Raw genomic sequence first — 9903 nt, 5'->3', positions numbered from 1 at the left:
TATCAAAAAGTCAATAACACTATCAGGTAATATTTAACTCTCTGGCTGCAGTGCATAGACCTCTATATTGCAGCAGTGTGACAGCGCAGGTCACTAGAAGAAAAAAAAAAACCTGCAAATCCTAAATGTAAAAAATGTTAGCGTGTAGTTTAATAAGATCTACATAATTACAATGTATACAAATAATAATCACTTTGTTGCAATGAAGAGGACCAAACTGTAGGCATGCCAAGTCTGGGCAGATTTCAGCCAGGCATCCTAAGAAAAAAAACTCAGTGCAGGCACATTAAAAACACAGAGGCTTAGAAACACAGGCATTTCAATAAAAGCATATAAAACTTTTAAATCCTTTGTGAAAAGATAAAAGCACACCAATGATGAAAATGTTTCAGCGATTTGTAAGGAGGCCCTCCCATTGGAAAATGTGCATGAGAGGCAATGAATTGTCCCAGCCCCAAGAGGAAAATGTGCACAAGAGGCAATTAATCCCTCCCCCCCCCCCCAGCCCCAAATGGAAAATGTGCACAAGAGGCAATGAACCCCTCCAGCCCCCATTGTCTAGTTTTTTTTGTTTTACCTTTCTGCCCCCCCTCCCCCTGTTTTCTCAGTGCTGTAGATATGGGTGGGAGGGGAGCTGTCACACTGGGAGAATGCATAACAGCCACTAGCAATAATCCCATGTAAAGTCTGGCAGGCTGGTTGTACCCAAGTTGATCAACTTGATACATTTAGCCTGCCCATACATGGTTCGACTCTATGGCTGACCTAAATATCTCACAGAACCCTGGAGAGCATAGACCTTAAAAGTGGTTCTAAAAGGCAGAAGGTTTATCCTAATGCATACCATCCAATAAGATCAAAAACCCTTCTGTGCGCAGCAGCTCTCAGCCCCCCTAATTCTTACCTGAGCCCATCGCGATCCAGCATGGGAGTCTAGGCTGCCCAGGACTCTCCGTCCTTATTGGCTCAGTGTGGGGGCACTTGGCAGGGAGGGGCTAGGAGTGCAAGGGAGAGGAAGCTAGGAGGATATGGGCTGTTCTATGCAAAACTACTGCACAGAGCAAGCAAGTATAGCTTTAGAATTACTGTCTTTAGAATGTCTGCAAGCACTGTAAATTTTACCAACAGTTCAGTAGTGCAAGGGATTCCTGACTGGGTAGAAATGCAAGTGGTTAAGGTTGGATTTAGCAATACATTTTCCCCTTACTCAAACACAGCCAGGCATTGGGGGAAGGCCTTCAGTCATAAGAAAGTTCCAGTGTTCGGCATTGCACATTTTGTAAAACCATTATCTAAAGTCTATGGGCATCAATAATGGACTGGTATGATCTGTTTATCCTTGACAGAGGCCTATCGGAAAAAGACACTGGTCAGAAGAGACTTTGCAGGAAACCAGAACTCTCCGAATATCCCAAGGTTAGGTAAGGACCAAGGACTTGTTCAATGAAATCTAAACAGAAATCTAAACTGTGAGCCAACATTCTCTATGCTTCATCATGTGTTCTGCTTTAACAGAGGAAAACAGACTTTGAAATTAACGCTGGACATTATGACCTTGGTCAAAAAAAAAAAAAAAAAAAAAAAACCCACACACTTTTCAAAAGTGCAAATGGCGTTCTTTAATACAGCACTGACAAAAAAAAGAAGAGCTATGCATATGGTGCCATAAACGTAGAAACCTGCATTTAAAAAATAAATAGACTGCCATGATTAATTTCCTTTGGTTTAAGATAAAAGAACCTAGGCAGATCCCTTAAGAAGCAGCAAGTAATTTAACAGAGTTTAAAAGGGGTTGTAAAAGGTACAACTTTGTTTCCTAAATAGCTTCCTTTACCTTAGTGCAGTCCTCCTTCATTTACCTCATACTTCCATTTTGCTTTTAAATGTCCTTATTTATTCTGAGAAATCCTCACTTCCTGTTCTTCTGTCTGTAACTCCACACAGTAATGCGAGGCTTTCTCCCTGGTGTGGAGTGTCATGCTTGCCCCCCTCCCTTGGACTACTGGAGAGTCAGGATGCCCACTAACACACAGCTCCTTTATCTGCAACGTAGAGAGCGTAGTGACTCTCCAGTAGTCCAAGGGAGGGGGGCGAGCACGACACTCCACACCAGGGAGAAAGCCTCACATTACTGTGTGGAGTTACAGACAGAAGAACAGAAAGTGAGGATTTCTCAGAAGAAATAAGGAGGATTTAAAAAGCAAAATCGAAGGATGAGGTAAGTGAAGGAGGACTGCACTAAGGTAAAAAGGAAGCCATTGAGGAAAAAATTAATTGTACCTTTACAACCCCTTTTTAAAGAGGAACCGGACATATTTTACAGGTATTTTTAAAGGTGTATACTCAAAAAGGGGTGTCATCCTGATCCTTCACTGCTTGGTGGTTCACAGATGAGGAAAATCATGCACAACATGATAGGCCTGCAACAAAAGCTCCCATAGTTTTTACAGACTACCTTTGAGGCTTGGCCCAAGGCGAGTCTAGGGTACAGGTGCAAGGCGAGTCTGGGGTACAGGTGCAAGGCGAGTCTGGGGTACAGGTGCAAGGCGAGTCTGGGGTACAGGTGCAAGGCGAGTCTGGGGTACAGGTGCAAGGCGAGTCTGGGGTACGCCAGCATCTGGAGAGCGATTGTGCCTTCAAAGGGTTCCAGCCTGGTTCTGCCAAATCCATTGCTTTCCCCCCCAATTTCTTATTGGGCTCACTCCAGATGACACATTCCTGTTCACATCTATCCTGATGCAGACTTGCCAGTGAGAGAGTCTTCGGAAACGGCTTGGGTGACAAGGTTTCCAGTTTCCTACTGGTAATATGCCCTGATTAAAGTAGATTTTCTGCAAGTTCAGTTTTATTCTATAAATGTACTAAATTGTGTTTTTATATGCACAATCCAATGAACGGTTTTGTGATTTTAAGTCCAAGATACAGATACAAGACAATCTGTAACACAGGTAAAAGTTCAAAAGGTCCAATTAGATATGTTCTCTCCGTTTGCCATATGAAATGTTGGGGCATCATGGATGCGGATTCAAAGTTAAACTTCAGTCATTTTTTCATCTATCAAGTCCAAAAATCAACCAAATATAACTCATACGCCTAATTTACCCCATGTTAGGGTAGTTTTCTTCTGTTTGAACACAAGCTACTATAGCATTGTTTTATTGAATTTTATGCTGTATAAATCTGGCATCTGAAATCCTTTATGAGAGCTACACATAGAAACACGAACACTCCATTTATGCAAGTAATTTTACTTACAAAAGGTAATGAGGTAAGGTTGCGTAGACATAAGGGGCATCAGTGTATCATGCACAGGGCAAAGGCAGCAAGATAAGTCTTTACCATCTCCAATATACATCATAGTAATTATATACTACACACACACACACACACACACACACACACAAAATACAGATTCATAGATTCTAAAAGTCACATAGCCAGTGAGCCTTGACTGCCAATGCAATCAACATATGTATTTTTTTTCCATAATTGACTTGTATAGCCAAGATGCAGATTGGCATCCAAATCAGAACTGAGCTCTCAGAAAATTCAAAGTTCTGAACCCAAAAGGGCCTTTATTGTTTGCAAATTTTATTTGTGGGCAGTGACAGCATTTGAAAACAAACACAGCAGTCTACCTCCATTTCCATTTTCTTTCTAAAGCGATTGCAGTTTGAGGCATTACTAAAAATAAAAAGGATTTTGAACATTTACCAGACATATTTCTTTACAATTTTATTTATTCTGTACATTTTTTGGCCTCAGTCCAGACCCCATCTACAGCGGCAGGCTGAAATATGCATCAGCTCACCAGCTGTTGCAGAACTACAAAGGTCAGCAATCCTTACATGCCTACCTAGGTTTGATGAATATAAAACCAGGCTACATCTATAAACTGGTTACGTTTTAATTTTAGACAGACACACACACACACACACACACTTCCTAATCTTTCCTGTTAAAACAGAATCAATTAGCTTTTGGACCAGCCGATAAAAAAACAAACCCACGGTAAACTGGTAGATTTACTAAACAAATATTTATGTGCCGCCAAAATGCATGGCAAACTTTAGAAAATATGATAAAAACAAAGAAAATAGAAAGCTTGAATGTAATGGAGGTGTCACTTTCCTGCGAGAGGAAGAACACAGCTTTGCCAAAAGTAGAGCAGGTTGGTAACCGGAGATAGCTGTCCCAGCAGCAGAGTCCAGGGAACAATTAACCTGTTGGCGTTGAAAGCTAGGAATTTGTTTTGATGGTTAGCAATTGTGAAATCCGTAGTCAAGGTAACATAGAATAAATCTATAGATAACAGTCATATATACAAGACAGTCTTCCCAGCAGGAATTCAGTCAAATGTTCCAACAATCAAATGAGACTGCACCCAGCAACGTGTACACATTTCAGAACAAGTCCTGCCTGATTCTCAAAGACAGCAGGGTTTGCTTTATAAATTCCTCATCCAAGTGCGACTACCGATAACCAAAATGAGTTGCGATCACAAAGCCACAATAACCTTTCGTTTTCTGAAAGTAGCGTGCAACAAAAACGTAAATAAAAAGTCTACTCACCCAGATGAGACTACGAGCCCGACAGTAATCAGATGGAAGAATGAACAGACTTATAAGGCAAGGGGGCCTGCCCACTTTTGAAGAACGTATGAAAAATGTTTAAAGCAACATTACCACAATGAGGTGAAAGGCCAATAGCAGAGAGGAGTACAGGGAAATGATTCACTTGCTCACACAATTTTAAGAAGTGTTTTTTCTTTCTTTCCTGTGACGTCAGTGTGCAGTGGAGCAAGGACTGCCAGTCACAAAATGTATCTGTACAGCCACGGGGTGAACAGGAACTCCTAATAGGGAGCCTTATTTGGAAACATTTCCAGGTTGTTGGGAAATCAATCAATATACAAACTAAACACAAAAATAAAATAAAAACAAATAAGCTAATTAGATATATTTGGCCAGAAGCCCCACACCCAATACCTTTGAAATACAAATAGGTGTATAAAGTTTAGACAGTCTGCATGAATCAGAAGGGATAAAGTTCATAATAGGTTGTGACTAACATCAACTTTGATCCACTTACTTTCCCTGGAGCACATCACAGGAGGCACAAATGAATCTGCTTTGTTGTGAAGACAGAGGCCGATTCAGACCAATGTGCACGCTAAAGACGCTGAGCGCTGGTATACGGGGGCCAATGGCTCCTGCTGCTGTCTGTGCCAATGAGGAGGAAGAGGGCAGACAGAGCCCCTGCACTCATGCATATCTCGGGATTGAGCTCAAGCTCGGATAAGTAAAAGTATTGGGGGGGGGGGGTGTTTACATTAATACATAATATCTTCTACCGCTCTAAACCTGAAAGAAAACAAACATTGTATCGCACCTTGCCAACTACCAAGTTTTTTTTAGCCCTTCTATTTTTATCTGGTGATTCAGCTAGCAAGTCTGTTTTTCAAAAGAACAAAGCTCCAGCAGAATGTGTTAAAAAAAAAAAAACACACACACACACACACACACACACACTTACTACGATTATATGCGACTCCATATCGCAAACAAAATTGTGAATTATATATCAGACAGGAGGCTCATATCTTGTGCATTAATCTTCCTTTATTAATGCTCACAGCAGAATAACATTTCTAATAACTTAATGTAAAAACTTTTTAAACAGACTACCCCTTCCGTAGTCCATAATAACCCTCTAACCACGCCCCATATAGTGACCCCATAAAAGGGGCCGTCTGTGAACGATCCTCCTCTTTCTTTCTGCTCACAGATCAGATAAGTACTCATTTACTAGTGTGTTTTGTTTTATAGGATTACTAGAGAGATTATCTCCTGTATTTTTTCCTATATTCCTGACTTTTCACATATATGTGTTCTATCTTTCCTGATATTCCTTAATATATATAATTTTACAGCTTTTGCAATCTGTCCTGTGTTTCCAGGATTTATAGTACCTTTGCCTTTAATTTTCTTACTGCACATCGCGGTTAACTACTGTATCGTACCGCAGCGTCATTCAGGCAGCTTGGGGTCGGGAGCGCGTCTCCTCCCGACACCGCTGCACAGCCGATAGTCCTGGCGCAGCGCCATTACTGTTACCTTCTCCCTCACTACATTCGCGCGCTTCAGGGGGCGGCTCCGCCCTCGTTCGCCGCTCAACCAATCAGCGCGCACCGGACGAAATCTCGCGAGATTTCGTTCCCGGGCCGCTGCAGTTCTGAGGCTCCCCTCTCCTCCGTAGCCACTCGGAGCCGACGGAGGAGAGGATAGGACAGGAGCCTGCACACTCTGTTTTTTCCCCCATAAAACAGCTAAGTACAGTGGTTTGCCCCTGAGCATAGACTCCTTCCCCAGCGCTGGCTAACTTCAGTCCTCATATTAATTACCAATAATTAACAGCAAATTATATATATAAATATACATATTACCAGCCTGAGCATCTAATTGAATTCATTGCTCTAGTGACTGTCTTAGGACATTTGCCAAAATGACTGATGCCAATCCACTGAACCCCAGTGGGGAGTTGCAAACCACAGGCATCTCACATACCCTGAGTGCCTCTCAACTCCAGGACATCATACAGATGTCTATTCAGGCCGCCCTAGCCTCCACTACCCCATCCCCCTGGGCACTACAACCCACGGATGCCACAAATATCCCGCTGCAATGCGGTGAACCGCCCACTAAGAAGGGAAAATCCTTACAAAAAAGGAAACACACCCTTGCGGTCAATGACTCCCCGGCAGGGGAAGTAAATAATCTGCTACAGGTAGCCCCCACCACGGTCTACCAACCCCAGCATCACTCTGTTACATCTCGACCCCTGAACCTCAGGGAGACCCAGAAAAAGGGGCTTAATGCCACCAGAAGGGCAAAGCCTGATTCCTACGTGGTTTCCTCTGAGGAGGACTCTGCCGACCCTTTAGAGGGATCGGACGGATCTGACTCTGATTCAGATATTGAAGATGCTGGGGATACGGCTCTTAATACAGCAGCCACTCCTGCCACACAGGACGAGGTCCTCCTGGACGCACTTGGGGAACCCTTCTTCCACCCAGATGCAATAACACACCCGCGTTCTGGAGAGTGGACCCCTCTGCCGCACGTCTCACAATACGTGGAACTGTGGGCAAGGAAGTCATTAGACAAGGGTAGCCGCAATAAATTGAAGGCTGAATGCCCCAGACCCTCCATTCCCAAAAAAGTGGTAGCCACCCCGGAGGTTGATCCGGTTCTAACAAAATACCTGTTAAAAACAGGAAAATTTCAAAAGAAGGGCATCGAACGGTCCTTCCGAGCCATACAGGACCGCGTCCTGGACCTAATGGGCCCGTTAACCAAAATACTCAACCTCTCAGAGCAAGCTGCGGCTTCTGGACAACCAGTTGACCTACCACAGCTCAGAGGTTGGGCACAGAGAGCCCTGTGCCTAGCTGGCACCGCCAACACGGCATGCTCAGTGGAAAGACGCAGGTCAATTCTTATGCGTTTAGACCCCCAGTTATCCCACCTGGCGGAGTCAGAGCCCGGCCCGGCAGCCGAAGGCATGCTCTTTGGTGACATGGTCATCAAGGATATAAATAAATTTGTTGGACTGTTCACCAGTCTGGATAAGGCCCAGAATTCCCTAAGAAAAAACGGGAAACAACAAGGTTTTTAACAGGGCCGGCAGAAATAGAGGCCGTTCTGCCGGCCGCTCTACCTTCTTCAGGCCACAGGGCAGATCCACTGCCCAATATCAGTACCAGGCTCCGTCCTATGCCACCCCGATGGCACAACCTGCACCATTCTTTCCTCCTCGAGGCAGACCCTGGCGCGGACGTGGTGGACGCGGATATCCACGATCCCGACCTCCTACCGGTGAGCATACCTTACACCACACTCAATTACACCCCCGTGGGGGGACGTCTGAGGTATTTTTCCCAAAATTGGTCTGCGATTACGGCAGACGCATGGATCTTACAAACCGTCAGGGGGTTTGTCATAGACCTGCAATCCCCACCGATTCTCAATATAATTCCCCCTCCCATTCGGTTTGCAAAACAAAAAGAACGCCTCATAGACAAAGAGATTCAAGATCTGGTCACAAAACAGGCAATAATGGAAGTAGATCCCTCCTCCACAGGTTTCATAAGCAACCTCTTTCTAGTAAGCAAGAAAGGGGGAGGCTTCCGCCCGGTGATAAACCTGAGGGGCTTGAACCAATATGTCGAATACCGACATTTCAAGATGGAAGGAATTCACTTCCTCCGAGACCTTCTCCACCCCAACGATTGGCTGGTGAAGGTGGACCTAAAAGATGCATATCTTACGGTTCCCATACACCCCGACTCACAACATTTACTTCGCTTTCCTTGGAAGGCCAGAATGTGGCAATTCACTTGCCTCCCGTTCGGCCTGTCGTCTGCCCCATGGTGTTTCACCAAACTTTTGAAACCAGTGGTGGCAGCTTTGAGGAGCAGAGGAGTTCGTCTGATTATATATCTCGACGACATCCTCATCATGGCCTACTCCCAAAATTAGGCCCTCCTTCACATGTCTTGGACAATTTCCCTACTCCAAGAACTAGGATTCGTAATCAATCACGAAAAGTCCAGTCTAACCCCAGCCCAACAAATAGAGTTCCTGGGTTTTACGGTAGACACCGTACAGTTAACCCTCAGTTTACCCAAAGCAAAACTTGCGCTCATCCGAAAAGAAATTCGGGCAGCACTGGGCAGAGGTTTTCTATCCCTCCGCACTCTAGCTCGGCTGGTGGGCCTACTCGCGGCCTCCATCCAGGCCATCTTCCCGGCCCCACTACATTACAGAGCCCTACAACGACTCAAAATTATGCACCTGAGACAAGGTCTCAAGTATTCAGACGAGATTCCCCTATGTCAAGAGACTACAGAGGAACTGAGATGGTGGCTTCATCATGCCGTGGAATGGAACGGCAAGACCATCTTCAATCCCTCACCGGACGTCGTGATAGAATCAGACGCCAGTCGCAGGGGCTGGGGCGCCCGGTGCGGGACGTCCTCCACAGGAGGAACGTGGTCCGCAACGGAAACCTCCCTGCATATCAATGCACTGGAACTTTTGGCAGCTCTGTTTGCCGTCAAGAGTTTTATGCCCCATACGTCCACATGCTGTATTCTATTTCGCATGGACAATGTGGCGGTGGTGCAATATGTCAATCGACTGGGAGGCACCAAATCCAAGACGTTGGCATACATCGCCAAAGACTTTTGGCATTTCTGCCTGTCTCACGACATTACCCCTATAGCGGAATACATCCCGGGGGTATCCAATTCGGTAGCCGACTGGAATTCTCGATACCTCCGAGATTCCAGCGATTGGAAATTGGATCGATCAATTTTTCTTCACTTGCAACAACTTTGGGGTCCGCTATCTTTCGATCTCTTTGCCTCACGTCTCAATCGCCAGCTACCTCATTTCTTCAGCTGGAGGCCAGATCCGGAAGCACACGCGGTGGACGCTCTCCGCCAACCTTGGCCAGAGGGGACACACTACGCGTTCCCCCCCTTTCAAATAATCCCCAGGCTTCTCCTACGGATAACCAACCTGGGAGCGACGGTGGTCTTGATCACACCATGGTGGCCGACCCAACCATGGTTTCCTCTCCTACTGGGAATGACTATAGACCTCCCCAGACTGATTCCCTACTCCCCTCACCTCCTCACCAATCCGACCGGGGATCCTCACCCCATGGTTCTGGAGAACAACCTGCCACTTCTGGCGTGGCTAGTCTCAGGATCCCGACCACAGATAGAGACCTTTCAGTCTCGGCTCGGAATCTCCTCACCCTGGCCTGGGCCCCCGGGACTAGATCGGCATATCGATCAGCCTGGGGACTCTGGGTTCGTTGGTGTGATCAACGACA

At 45.5% G+C, this 9903-nt stretch overlaps 1 protein-coding gene across 7 annotated transcripts in view; it reads right to left on the bottom strand.

The window, feature by feature from the left end:
• The window catches only part of ACSL4 (acyl-CoA synthetase long chain family member 4), a 70148-nt gene that overhangs the window by 36633 nt on the left and 23612 nt on the right, over positions 1-9903 (bottom strand). For 2 of the 7 annotated variants that reach the window (XM_040323894.1, XM_040323891.1), the window contains exon 1: positions 4572-4728. The exons of 4 other annotated variants lie outside the window; for them this stretch is intronic. The gene's annotated coding sequence lies outside the window, so the exon portion shown is untranslated. Of the gene's footprint in view, positions 1-4571; positions 4731-9903 lie in introns of those variants that run through there. One more of the 7 variants, XM_040323888.1, reaches the window with a different exon arrangement.

The sequence above is a fragment of the Rana temporaria genome, chromosome 9, assembly GCF_905171775.1.
Source record: "Rana temporaria chromosome 9, aRanTem1.1, whole genome shotgun sequence".
In the NCBI taxonomy this organism is placed as follows: Eukaryota; Metazoa; Chordata; class Amphibia; order Anura; family Ranidae; genus Rana; species Rana temporaria.
Note: the sequence above shows the minus strand (reverse complement) of the source record. Positions and strands in the feature narration are given on the sequence as shown.